At 41.1% G+C, this 14,835-nt stretch overlaps 1 protein-coding gene across 6 annotated transcripts in view; it reads left to right on the top strand.

Moving 5' to 3' along the window:
• Nucleotides 1-14,835, top strand: part of ZNF609 (zinc finger protein 609) — a 242,444-nt gene that overhangs the window by 175,490 nt on the left and 52,119 nt on the right. The gene's annotated exons all lie outside the window — the stretch shown is intronic.

Genomic DNA, 14,835 nt, shown 5'->3' with positions numbered 1-14,835 from the left:
AGTGGATTCTGTAAATTACCTCCTGGGCAGAGATGAGGGTGGGGGTCTCCGGACGTTCCAAGGGCCAGGGGACTTTTGTCATTCCGTTTGTTACTTAAGTGGTTTACAGAAGTCAAGATAAACATTTGTTTACACATTATCTGGTTAAGGTGGAAATCACAGACCTTAGTTACTTATTACAAGCCACAGGAGCCAGGATGGAACTAGCTTGGGCTGCTTAGTCTGGCAATTGCCGGTAAGCAAAGGCTAGCAATTCTGGCAGTTACTGATAAGAAAAGGTAAGCAACTTTACATAGTTTTGAAGAACAAACAGCAGTTCTATTTACAGAGGCCAAGGACAGTAGTTATTGTAAGGAGAATGGGGCAGCCATTTCAACTTATCTAAAAACAGTTTTGCATTTTATAAAATAGTTTTGCTCTGGTTCTGGCTCTAGGCCAGCACAATATCACAGTATCTCAAGTGGAATGTAGAAATCTTACTGCCCTGGCTGGGCGTGGTGGCTCACGCCTGTAATCCAAGCACTTTGGAGGCCAAGGCCGGCGGATCACCTGAGGTCGGGAGTTCCTGACCAACATGGTGAAACCCCGTCTTAAAAATAAATAAATAAAAATTAAAAAAACAAACCTTACTACCATTTAAGTCCCTTTACTCTCCATTCTTCTGTTTGTTTGTTTGAGATGGAGTCTCACTGTGTCACCCAGTCTGGAGTGCAGTGGCGTGATCTTGGCTCACTGTAACGTCCAAGAAGAGACAGGGTTTCACCATGTTGGCCAGGCTCGATCCTGACCTCAAATGATCTGCCCGCCTCAGCCTCCGAAAGTGCTAGGATTACAGGTGTGAGCCACTGCACCCAGCCTTACTCTCCAATCTTTTTTCTTTCTAGTTTTAGAAATTATTTCTTCTATGATGATTTAAAGGGACTATCTTCAAATGAATACAAATATTTCATAAATAATATCTGGCCATTTTCTAACCAGTTATTTGTTGCACAGTAAGCTACCACACATCTTTCAGCAAGAAATTTATTAAGTTTGAATAGTAAAGATGTTACATAATGAATTAGGACACAATTAAAATTTGCTTTAAATATTTCTTTAGGGGAGAGGAGGATACCACATTTCTATTCAATGAAGAGAAACATTTTTATATTCCAGAGATCTTTTTTTTTTTTTTTTTTTTTAGCACCTATTATGCTATGAATTCATAGGGAAGAGGTTCTAGCAGCTCAGGCTCCTTCCCATTGGTTCTCACAAAGTGTGCTTCTCTGGGTGGAGCAGGCTGCTGCTTCAGCTGAACCCAGTTGCCTTTCTCTTTGACTTCTTTTTCTGATCATTTTCCTTCATGTGTTTCAGGAAGTTATGTCAGCTCTTAATATCAGCTCAATACACATATTAATTCTCTTGGCAAGAATCTTGCCCTTGTCTGTTTACATCAATGCCAACAGCACACTGGGGAACATTGTATACTCTTCCAATTTTGCCATGGTAACACTTGTGGGGCATTCCTCTTTAACAGTATCCATTCCCTTGATGTCTACAATATCACCTCTCTTACAGATTTGCATATACATGGGCAAAGGAGCAACTCCACATTTTCTAAAAGGCCTAGAGAAGATATATCAGGTGCCTCTCTTCTTAACCTTTGTGTTCATCAAGTTACTGGAAGATAGCTGTTCCAGCCAAAAGACCCTCCATTCTTTATGTTGTAGTTGTCTTATGGTAGCACGTTGCCTACTTTTGTATGGCTTATGAGCTAAGAAGGGTGTGTGTGTGTGTGTGTGTGTGTGTGTGTGTGTGTGTGTGTGTGTGTGTATTTTGTGGCAGGGTCTTGCTCTTTCACTCAGGTGGGAGTGCAGTGGTGAGATAACTGGCTCATGCAGTAGCACAATCATGGCTCACTGCAGCCTCAACCTGCCAGGCTCAAGAGATCCTCCAGCCTCAGCCTCCCAAGTACGTAGGACCACCAGAGCATGCTATCATGCCCAGGAAGTTAAAAAAATTTTTTTTGTAGAGACAGGGTCTTACTACGGTGCCTAAGCTGATCTTGAATTTCTGGGCTCAAGCAATCCTCCCACCTCAGCCTCCCAAAGTGCTGGGATTACAGGCATGAGCAAGCATGCCCAGCCTATATTTTTTAATAGTTGAAAAAACTCAAAACCCAAGAATATTTGTGAGGCATGAAAATTATATGGAATTCAAATTCCAGTGTCTATAAATAAAGCGGTTTTTTGTTTGTTGTTTTTATTATTTTTTAGAGACAGAGCAATCTTTTAGGGTGCAATCTTGGCTCACTGCAACCTCTGCCTCCCAGGTTCAAGTGATTCTCCTGCCTCAGCCTCCCAACTAGCTGGGATCACACACCTGGCTGATTTTTTTTTTTTTTTTTTGCTTTTTTAGTAGAGACAGAGTTTCGCCATGTTGGCCAGGCTGGTCTGGAACTCCTAACCTCAGGTCCGCCTGCCTTGGCCTCCCAAAGTGCTAGGATTACAGGTGTGAGCCACCATGCCTGGCTTTTTTTTGTTTTTATTTTGTTTGTTTATTTGTTTATTTATTTGCGATAAAGAGTCTTGCTTTGTTTCCGAGGCTGGAGTGCAGTGGTGTAATCATGGCTCACTGTAGGCTCAAGCAGTCTCCCACCTCAGCCTCCCAAGTAGCTGGGACTGCAGGCACGTACCACCATGCCCAGCTAATTTTTTTTGGTTTAAATTTTTTTTGTAGAGATGGGGTCTCACTATGTTTCCCAAGCTGATTTCAAACTCCTGGGCTCTAGTAATCCTCCTGCCTCAGCCTCACAAAGTGCTGGGATTACAAGGATGAGCCACCACTCCTGGTTTATAAATAAAGTGTTTTGTTGTTGTTGTTTTTTCTATAATCTCCTCATGTTAGAAGTAACATGTTTTGTTTTGTTTTTTGACACAGGCTGGAGTGCAGTGGTGTGATCACAGCTCACTGCAGCCTCCACCTCCCAGACTCAAGTAATCCTCCTACCTCAACCTCCCAAGTAGCCAAGACTAGAGGCGTGTGCTATCCCATCTGGCTAATTTTGTATTTTTTGTGGAGACAGGGTTTTGCCTTGTTGCCCAGGCTGGTCTCAAACTTCTGGGCTCAAGCGATCCACCCGCCTCAGCCTGCCAAAGTGCTAGGACTGTAGGTGTGAGCCATCACATCTGGCCTGTAATATTTTCTTACAGAAATGAGATCTCACTGTGTTGCCCAGGCTCGTCTTCAACTCAAGCAGGGCTTGAGTTGGGCCCCAGCAGTCTTCCTACCTCGGCCTTCTAACATACTGGGATTATAGGCATAAGCCACTGCGCCTGGCCCCATAAATAAAGTTTTATTGGAAGACAGTCATTCTCATTTAATGTATTTTGGCCACATGTGCCCTGCCCTACAATGGCAGAGTTCAGAAGTTGTAACAGAGACCATATGGCCTGCAAGACCAAAACTATTTGCTATCTGGTCTTTTATTGAAAAAGTTTGCCAATCTCATGCCTTATTATTATATCTTGGGTTTATTTGTTTGTTTTTTGAGACAAGTTCTCACTCTGTCACTCAGGCTATAGTGCAGTGGCATAATCTCTTGTCTTATTATAGCTAACACATTGGAAATCTCATAAGATAATTTTTAAAATTTTTTCTCTTTTAGTTGTTAGACTGTAAAAAACTCAAGAGAATAATTTGTTATGTTTACCATTTATTTTTTTGAGATAAAGTATCAAAAAAAAAAAAAACCATCCTTTCCCCTACTGAATAGCAGTGTCACATTTGTCATAAATCAGTTAACGTGTGGTTTACTTATGGGTTCTCTTCTGTTCCATTTACATATTTACCTATTCTTGTGTCAATACTATATTGTCTCACCCTGTCTCTCCCAGGCTGGAGTACAGTGGTGCTATCCCAGATCACTGCAACCTCTCCCTCCCAATCCTCCCACCTCAGCCTCCTGAGTAGCTGCGACCACAGGCACATGCCACTACACCAGCTAATTTTTTTTGTATTTTTGGTAGAGACAGGGATTTGCCATACTGCCCAGGCTTGTCTCAAACTCCTGGGCTCAAGCAGTCCACCTACCTCGGCCTCCCAAAGTTCTGGGATTACAGGCGTGAGCCACTGCACGCTGCCTGATATTTAACATTCTGTTGCTTTCTTCATTCTTGATATTCCAAGAGTTCCTCTATTGTTTCCCTTATCTGAACAATCCCCTTTAGTTAATTTTTTCAAAGAAGGTTTGCTCTTGAGAATGGCTTTACTTACTTCACCTTTATCTCCAAAGGATATTTTTTTTCTGGATACAGAATTCAGAGTTTACATTTCTTTTCTTTCAGCATTAGAAAAAAAAGTTCTGGCCGGGTGCAGTGGCTCATGACTGTAATCTCAGAACTTTGGGAGGCCAAGGCAGGTGGATCACCTGAGTTCAGAAGTTTGAGACCAGCCTGGGCAACATGGTGAAACCCCATCTCTACTAAAAATACAAAAACTAGTTGGTTGTGGTGGTGCACACTTGTAATCCCAGCTACTCGGGAGGCTGAGATAGGAAAATCCCTTGAACCCAGGAGGCGGAGATTGCAGTGAGCTGAGATCACACCACTGCACTCCAGCCTGGGCGACAGCAAGATTCCGTGTCAGAAAACAAACAAAAAATTCTGTTTTATTTTAGCCTTCTTTCTTTCTTTCTTTCTTTCTTCTTTCTTTCTTTCTTTCTTTTCTTTCTTTTCTTTCTTTTCTTCTTTCTTTCTTTTCTTTCTTTCTTTCTTCTTTCTTTCTTTCTTTCTTTCTTTTCTTTCTTTCTTTTCTTTCCTTTCTTTCCTTTCTTTCTTTCTTTTTCTTTCTTTCTTTCCTTTCTTTCTTTTTTTAAGCCTCCATTGTTTCTGCTACATAATTGTTTGTATTGTTCTCCTGTGTCATTTTTCTCTGGTTGCATTCACAGTTTTTCTTTGTCATTTTCAGCGGTTTGATTATGATGTGTCATATGTCAGATGTGTATTTCTTTGAGTTTATTCTTTTGAGGGGCCATTTAGCTTCTTGAATCTAAGTTTATTTCCTCTTTCAAATTTGGGTGTCATCGGTAGTTACATATCTACACATTTTTTTCTGCACTACCTTCTTTGTCCTCTCCTTCTAAGACTACAGTGTCATAAATACTAAGCCAGTTTTAGGCCATACACGGTGGCTCACGCCTGTAATCCTAGCGCTTTGGGAGCCCAAGGCAGGCAGATCACCTGAGGTCAGGAGTTCAAGACCAGCCTGGCCAACATAGTGAAACCCCGTTTCTACTAAAAATAAAAAAAAATGAGTCAGGCGTGGTAGATCGTGACTGTAATCCCAGCTACTCAGGAAGCTGAGGCAGGAGAATCGCTTGAACACGGAAGGCAGAGGTTACGGTGGGCCAAGAACGTGTCATTGCACTCCAGCTTGGGCAACAAAATTAAAACTCTGTCTCAAAAAAAAAAAAATTAAGCCAGTTCTTACTTGTATCGACCTAGGATTTCTATGTGTCTTTTCTCCTTTATTAGACAATAAAATGGCTGAGACCAGGAATTGCATTTTATACATCATTTTATTTCCCCAAGGACTAGTTCAGTCTTTACACAGAATATATTAGTAAATATTTGATTAACAAAATTGACTCTTCCTTGTTCCCATGTGTTCAGGGATGTAGGTAAAAATAGTGAATTTTTTTGGTACTTTTTTGGTTCATTTGCCATGTATTGACCATAATGAGGGACTTTGTATTGTACTTGCTTTTTTCCTAACAGTAGCTTCCACCACCAGTTTTTTGAAATTATTAAAGTCAGAGATAGCTAGGTGCAGTGGTTTATGCCTGTAATCCCAGCGACTTGTGTGACTGAGGCAGGAGGATAACGTGAGGCCAGGAGTTCGAGATCAGCCTGGGCAATATAGAGAGAACCCGTTTTTACAAAAATAAAAAATTTAATAATAATAATAAATGAAAATATTGGGCATGGTGGTGTGCACTGGTCCAAGCTACTTGAGAGGCTAAGGTGGGAGGATCGCTTGAGCCCAGGAGTTAGAGGCTACAGTGAGCCAAGATTGTACCACTGCGCTCCACTTGGACAATAGAGCAAGACCCTGGCTAAAAAAAATAAAAGTCAGACCTTTCAAGGATTTTCACAGTTAATGGTTTGAAGATATGCTCTGAAAAACTTCAGCATAGAGGAACCTCTGAGGCAGTCATAAGGAGTGTGGAGTACTAACTGGGACAGCCCCAGGTCTGACTTCTGTCACCCCACCAGCCACAGCTCAGAGTATTTCTATTTTTGGATGACATATATTAGGCTCCTTTGTAATAAAAGGATTCTGCTGCTAAAAAAGAAAAAAGTTTTTTGTTTTTTTTTTAGAGACAGGGTCTCGCTATGCTGCCCAGGCTGGAGTGCAGTGACTGTTCACAGGCACAATCCCACTACTGATCAGCACGGGAGTTTTGACCTGCTCCGTTTCTGACCTGGGCCGGTTCACCCCTCCTTAGGCAACCTGGTGGTCTCCCGCTCGCCGGAGGTCACCATATTGATGCCGAACTTAGTGCGGACACCCGATCGACGTAGCGAACTGCAGCCCAAAACTCCTGGGCTCGAGCGATCCTCCCACCTCAGCCTCCTGAGTAGCTGGGACCACAGGCACGCACCACCGCACCCGGCAGAAAAAACGTTTTGATAATCATTTATCTAGGTAAACTTCCCACCCCATGTGGAAATTCCCCTCATAACAAACATCTCTGAAATTATAATTTCTCTTATAATATCTCTGGTCTTTTATCAGACTATCAGGAAGAAAGAAATTGTACTTAAGACCATGTTTCTGAAGCTGAAGTGAGTGTGACTTCCTTATATGTCAGAGGGTATGAAAATCCATATAATTAAGCTTGGCTTGTCTTTCAAAACTCAATTCTGACTTAATGATTTGGTAGGAAAAAAGTTTTCAGTTTTTACACTTTTTTTTTTTTTTTTTTTTGAGGTGGAGTCTCACTCTGTTGCTAGGCTGGAGCACAGTGGTGCAATCTTGGCTCACGCAGCTTCTGCGTCCCAGGTTCAAGAAAGTCTTCTGCCTTAGCCTCCCTAGTAGCTGGGTCTTCAGGTGTGTTCTGCCATGCCCAGATAATTTTTTGTATTTTTGTAGAGACGGGTTTCCTCATGTTAGCCAGGCTGGTCTCAATCTTCTGACTTCAGGTTATTCACCTGGCTCAGTCTCCCAAAGTGCCGGGATTACAGCCATGAGCCACCACGCCTGGCCAAGGGAATGAATTTTTAGTTTAATTTAAATTTAAATAGCCGTATGTTAACTAGTGGCTTATGGTATTGACAGCACAGGGGCTAGACCTTTATATACACACACACATGCATATATATATGGTATGTGTGTCTGCATGTATATACTCTGAGATGGAAAGAAGAGTAATTGTGTGGGAGTATGAAGAGGGTGGGTAAGTAGCTGACATCTACACAGACTCATGGTGACTTTTGTGTACTCTGGCCCCTGTTACCCAGGAGAACGTTTGGCCCTACTTCAGACTCTGTGGTTGAGTCCTTTGCTTTGGTCTGTGGGTTGCAGTTTTCTCATTATCAGAGTAAAAGGCTATGGTTTTGCTTAGCAGGAAGTTAGTTTGCCTATGATAGCTCTGCTGAGAACCTGCCCCAACTATTCTTCATCCTCATCTGATTGCAGATTCCAGCTGTGGGTCATTTTATCCTTTTCACTAAAGGGAAGGGGCCCTCCATTAATCTTCTTTCATGGAAATGGTAACCTTGGTAGTTACCCTTGGTTTATCCTGTGATTTTGATGTAGAAAAGTATGAGTGTGAACTGTGAAATACCTAATTTTAGATATTTGCACTGGAAAAGTAAGGTGACATTCAGCTATTGGTTTTTCTTTCTCATATGTTGTAATTAATGCCCCTTCACCTTCAGTCTTGCCCCAGGCAACACTCACCTAGAGGCGAGATGGGGCACAATAACAACCAGGCTTTCTCCACTATTTAGCCAATTGCATACCAGCTTGAATCCCGAAGAAATATCTCTACCAATAGCACAGTCATAAAGAGCCAAGCAGCCATTGTCTGGCACCACAAATCTTCATAGCAACAGACCACCACATGGCAACAGCAGCCACACAAAGGAAACATTAGGAAAATCAATACCTACTTTCTCCCACCCCTCCCCCACCAAAACAACAGCCAACACGTTCGTCTCACCTAGTAGCTTACTCCCAGTGGATACTTTAGGGCAGTGAGGTGTTTGTATACTTTTGTGTATTGTGTTACATGTCCACTGTCATACATTTAAATCCTGAAGCCCTTGGGAAAAATTTCAGTCACAGGCTTTTTTGTTTCATTTTGCAAATGGCAAAATGGACTAATCCCCAGGGGAGAGAGATATCCTCCCTTTGTGCACGCTCACCCACCTTCTCCTTCCCCCAGCAAAGCACAGTCAGGCAGTATATATAGGTGACCAGGCTTTCAGCTTGCCAGATGGGTAAAGTTGTTTGCAAATGAGATTCTTTTCGTATTTCAGTAATGAAACCCAGACCTATTTTGTTATCAAAATCATCCTGATACCTATAAACTCAAGTGAGTGATACCTAGGCAATAAATATATTACTGGGATTACCTGGGATTAATCACTAGGCCTAACTAATTTAGCTTTGAAGTATGATTCAAAGCGGGGAAAGTCCTATTTAAGAGCCTTGGTGTTTTCTTGCTCTGTTAATAAGATCGTTTCACTAGTCTGGGCCTTTAATTTCCTCATTTGTAAAATGAGGAGGTTGGACTACATGATCTCTATGATCCTTCTAGCTCTGATATTTACAATTCTGTAATCATTTATGTGGAACAGAAGAGGAAATTGTCTTTGTTAGTCATTGGTTGTGATGAGATCTGCTGGAAGATGTTGAGCCCTCTGGTTTCAGTGCTTACACTGCTAAAAACAGGTCCTGGCCCTGCCCTATTTGATAAAGCTGCTGTAACAATGATAGGCAGAAGCTATTAACAAACTTGGCAACTAGCCTTTTCTCCCACGGCAGTTGTTTCAGACTAGTTCAAGCAGAGCTTTGCTCCCAAGCTATTGCTACTGAGGCTGCTGCTGCCTCTTAATGATACCGGTGAGAACTAACTCTATTTCTCTCTTTCACTCTTTCTTTTTCTCTCTTTCTCTGACTACTCTATGAAACTAGGGGCTGTTCCCCACCTCTTCTGATACCTCATTATTCCATCTCCCTCAGGCTTTACAGAACAAAGAAATCACAGGGCATCAACTTTATAATTTAGGCAGCTGGAGATAATTTCCCCAGGATAGGGTGGGTAGGTAGCTGATTCCTCATGGCATCTGCCAGGCTTAGGCTTTGTTAGGCCCATTCAGTCTTCTCTGTATTTCAATTAAATTATAGTGGTAAAGCAGGCCTGTGTACTTTCAGAGGGGTAGGAGTTAGGAAAAACAAGAAAAGTATGTCATTTATAGGGCCTGCTACTCGCTAATTGCTCAAGAAATTTTTGTTTAATATACTATCCCTGTGCTTACTCCTGCCAGATCTTTTATTTCCTTTAGTTGCTGCCTTCACGGTCTTCTCCATAACAACAAGCTATATGCCAAAAGGCTATGGTAAGAAATTGAGCAGTCTCCCTCCCACAAGTTGTACTCTATTTTCTCCTTAGGATATCTAAAAGCAGCCCAAAAGACTGCTGTCAAATAATTTTCTACCCCCATTGAACGCATAATCAAATGAAACTTTTAACCCTGAACTAATTCAGTGAACAACCTGCATTCTCCTTATTTGAGTCTGATTATCCCCCCCTTTTGAAAATTTTCTCAATCATTCAATATACTTGAAATACTGTGCATCTTCCCATTTATGAAGCTCCCCTTTGCTTTTTAGCTTTCAGCTTACTCCTTAGAATTATACTCCTTAGAATTAGAAAATCTCCTGGAATGAAGCATGGAGAAAAGAGTAGATGAAGAAGGCAGAACCCTCCTCTTTTCTGCCATGTGCTGTTGCCTTAGATACTAGTCTTGTCTGCTGCCCTAGAGATTGGGCAAGCTGCCTAAAGTGTAGAACTGGCCTGCATCTTGGCTGATCCTGGCATTGCCTACTCTGTTACCCTTTGTTATCTTCCCTGTCACTTGTCTACAGGAGTCACAAACCCAAAGGTTTTGTTTTTGTTTTATGTTAATAGGTCTTACTGAAAGTAATATAAACATGTACACAATAAGTGTGCAAGTCTGCATTTTCAAAGGAAAATATGGTACCACCACTTAAATGAGGAAAGGCAGTATTGCCAGAACCCCAAAACCTCTTTCATGCCTCCCTTCTAATAGCTAGCCCTTCCCCTGACCCTAGGTAACCAATTTTCACTGTTAATATCATAGATTACTGTTACCCATTTTGAATTTCATGTAAATAGAATCATTACAGTATTAGCTTTATGTTGAGCAGTTCAACATTATGCCATTGAGATTCATCCATATTGTTGCATGTAGTTGAACTTTGTTTATTTTCATTATTTTGTAGTATTCCATTATGTGAGTATGCTACTACTTATTAAGTTGTTGATGGGCATTTGGGTTATTTGCAGTTTGAGGCTGTTATAAAAAGTGCTGCTATAAAAATTCTTGTACATATCTTTTTGGGACTATATATACATATTCCTATCTATACTTAGAAATTGAATTCTTGAATCATAAGTTATATGTATGATAAACTTTAACAGATATCACAAGTTTCCTGAAATGTCTAAACCAATTTACATTCCTACTTCCAATGTATTAGAATCCTGATTGATCTACATTCTAGCCAACACTTGACCTTATTTGTCTTTTTCATTTTAGCCATTCTGGTGGTGTGTAGTGGTATCTCATTGTGGTATTAATTTGCATTTCCCTGGTGAGTAATGAAATTGAGCATCTTTTCATGTGTTCATTGGCCATTTGGAAATCTCTTTTATGAAGTGTCTGTTCAAGTCTTTTGCCCATTTTTGGATTGGGTTGTATGTCCTTTTCTTATTGATTTGTAGGAATTCTTTGTTTATCCTGGTTATGAGTCCTTTGTGAGATTTATGTAATATAAATATCTTCTGTGTCTTGACATTCCTGTTAATGGCATCTTTTCTTCATTTTTATGTAGTATGTTTTATCTTTTTAAATTCTTTTTTGTTTTTCCTTTTATTGTTAGTGCTTTTTGTGCTCTCTTTAACAAAGTTTTTCCCATCCCAAAATAATATATTCTCCTATGTTTTTTCTGAGAACCTTGTTGTTTTTTCTTTTGTATTTACATCCACAACCTATCTGGAATTTATTTTTGTTTAGGCTGTATGTTGGGAGTCAAGATTCTTATTTTTCATATGGCTAATTGGCCCAGCACCTTAATGAAAAGACCATCCTTTCCCCCATTGCTCAGCAGTGTCACATTTGTCATAAACCAATTGTGTGGTTTACTTATGGGTTATCTTCTGTTTCATTTATACATTTACCTATTCTTATGTCACTACTACATTGTCTTGATAACTATAGCTTTGTAAGTCTTGTTATCTAGTAGTGTAAGTCTTTCAGTTTTGTTGTACTTCTTCAAGATTGCCTTGGCTTTACTTGGCCTTTTGCATTTCTGTATAAATTCTAGGATCATCTTTGTGATTTTTTTTTTTTTTTTTAGATGGAGTTTCACTCTTTTTGCCCAGGCTGGAGTGCAGTGGCACGATCTTGGCTCACTGCAACCTCCACCTCCCAGGTTCAAGTGATTGTCCTGCCTTACCCTCCCAAGTAGCTGGGATTACAGGCATGAGCCACTGTGCCCGGCCCCATTTGTGAATTTTTATAGAAAAAAATAATGTGCTGAGATTTTGATTAGGATCTACAGATCAATTTGGAGAAGACACAGAGTTTTATTCTTTTACTTAAGCTAATGTTAGTTACTAAGGGAGAGCTGGGGAGAAGGGGGGATCAGAGCAAGTCGCTGATATCACTTGGGGATCTGTTTTAAAATATCTGTTAGCTGGCTGGGCACCATGGGTCACACCTGTAATCCCAGCACTTTGGGAGGCTGAGGTGGACAGATTGCTTGAGCCCGGGAGTTCAAGACCAGCATGGGCAACATCGTGAAACTCTATCTCTACAAAAAGTAGAAAAATAGCGGGGCATGGAGGCAAGCAACTGTGGTCTCAGCTACTCAGGAGGCTGAGGTGGGAGAATGATCACCTGAGTCCAGGGAGGTTGAGATTGCAATGAACTGTGATTGCACCACTGCACTCCAGCCTAGGCGACAGAGTGAGACCCTGTTTCAAATAATTAAATTAAATTAAATTAAAAAGTTAGCAATCTCTTGCTCCTATTCTGAATCAGCAGATTCAAGATAGAGCTTGAAACTAGGCACAGTGGGTCACACCTGTAATCCTAGTACTTTAGGAGGCCACGGCAGAAGGATCATTTGAGCCCAGGAATTCTAAACCAGCCTGGGCAACATAGATACCCCATCTTTATCTTAAAAATAAAATAAACAAGATGGAGTTTGGACATGCTTATTGTAAAAAATGCTTCCCAAGAAATTATGGTTTGCGACAATCACCACTGCTTTCCACCAACCCTATTTGAGAACCACTGACCTAGACTGCAGTCTAGCAGCAATTCACTGAGGCTAGTTAAGGTAAAATCTGACTGATTTAATCAACACCACATTTGCCTTTGGAGCTGTGTTAGTTTCCTAGGCTGCTGTAACAATGTACCAAAAACTGAGTGGCATAAAACAACAGAAAGTTATTATCTCACAGTTCCTGAGGCTAAGCGTCTGAGATCAAGGTGTTGGCAGGGCCGTCTGTCTCCTACAGCTCTGGGGAAGAATCCTTCTTCTGCTCTTTGCTGGCAGTCCATGGTATTCCTTGGCTTATAGCTACATCATTCCAATCACATAGCTGTCTTCCCTCTGTGCATATCTGTGTCCAAATTTCTTCCTTTTATAAGGACACCAGTTATTGGATTAGGGCAGACCATAATGACTTTATCTTGATTCCCTCTGTAAAGACCCTATTTCCAAATAAGGTCATATGCTGAGGTACTAGGGGTTAGAACTTCAACATACATTTTTTTGACAGGGGAAGGATGGCACAGGGACACAGTTCAGATCATAAAAAGGGCAAATGAAAATTTCAGAATAATTGTCACAAGAGAGAAGATTTTCTAGAAGTGTGCATAATAATGAGAGATATTGCTTCCCAAAGTCAGTCTGAGCAGAAGATCATCTCCTCTCTAACCGCAACTGTTACTGAGTTCCTCTCTCTTTTTTTATTTATTTATTTTTTTGAGACGGGAGTCTTGCTCTGTTGTCCAAGCTGGAGTGCAATGGTGCAATCTTGGCTCACTGCAGTCTCCATCTCCTGGGTTCAAGTGATTCTTCTGCCTCAGTCTACTGAGTAGCTGGGACTACAGGCACCCGTCACCACACCCACCTAATTTTTTTTTTTTTTTTTTTTAGTAGACATGGGGTTTCACCATGTTGCCCAGGATGTTCTCAATCTCCTGACCTCATGATCCACCTGCCTTGGCCTCCCAAAGTGTTGGGATTACAGGCATGAGCCACCACGCCTGGCCTTCTCTCTCTTTATGTATTTTATTTGTTATAGAGCTGGAGTCTCACTGTGTTTCTCTGGCTGGTCTGGAACTCGTAGGCTCAAGCAGCTCTCCCACCTTGGCCTCCCAACATGCTGGGATTATAGGCATGAGCCACTGCGTCAGGCCTTGAGTTCCTTTCTCAGCACCACTATGTACTCTTCCTTGACACTGAGAGTAAAAGGGTGGTTCGGTTCTGCTCTATTAACAAACTGAAACAGCCAACTGGAGGTTACCAGAAAGAAAAATAGGTTTCAGCAGTTGGCAGCATACTAGCCTCTGGCTGAAGAAGGCTAAAAGGAAAGTGCCTCACTTAAGCCAAGCTTGGTCATATCCTTATCCTAGTTCCTTTGGCTAGATCATAAAGCAGTAAAGTTGTGAACAGGGGGATTCCTTCTCAACCCCAGGCAAGTATTTTTTCAAAGCTGTCCTATTGAGATGATACCATCTTTCTTATTCTTAGTAGTTTTCAGAGGACTCCAGCTGTACCAGCCAAGGGCATGATGACCTTTGCTGAGCCACCTCCTACAGCCATGGCTACAGTATTTTGTTACCTCAGCAAAAGGAAAGAAAGGATATACAATTTAAGAGTGTTGTGAACCAGCCTTTGTGCACTTATGCAAAGTTTCCATAGTATAAGAATGTATAGATGGGAGGAGGAACTATATCAGATCTTCCACTTTCCTCACAGCCTCCTCATCCCCACAGTGTGGGTGTGAAGTGGTTTACATGTACTGGGCCTTACTTCTCTTTCCTATACTAGTCCTTTTCCTGCCTGTAGTTTTAGCAGTACCAGATCTAAACACTCTTCAAATTGGCACTTGCTTGATAATGGTTTCAACTGGCTCTGTATTTATACTTTTGCCTGAAATTCTGTTGAGAGAAGATACCGTGGTCTTGTGAAAATGGTTCCAGGGTGATGGGTGTTAGTTACACTTGTGCTTTCTTTGGCTCTTCGAGCCCCAGAACTCAGAATTAAGTGTTTAGGGTTTTTGTTTTCTGTCCATCCCAGACTTCAATGTGGAAAAATTTGAAGACACCATTTTCTGTAGCAGTAGTTTCCAAATTTTGCTGCACATTAGAGTTTGGAGGTGGGAATTTTTAAAATCCCAGTTCCCAGATTTCACCCAATTAAATTGGATCACATTAACTGTGGGTGGGAGCCAGGTGTGAGTATTTTTTAAAGGATCTCCTGAGGCTTTGAACTTTTTTTTTTTTTTTTTTTTTTTTTTTTTTA

Source organism: Sapajus apella, unplaced genomic scaffold (assembly GCF_009761245.1).
Source record: "Sapajus apella isolate SASKATOON/1434 unplaced genomic scaffold, GSC_monkey_1.0 scaffold37, whole genome shotgun sequence".
Taxonomy (NCBI): Eukaryota; Metazoa; Chordata; class Mammalia; order Primates; family Cebidae; genus Sapajus; species Sapajus apella.
Note: the sequence above shows the minus strand (reverse complement) of the source record. Positions and strands in the feature narration are given on the sequence as shown.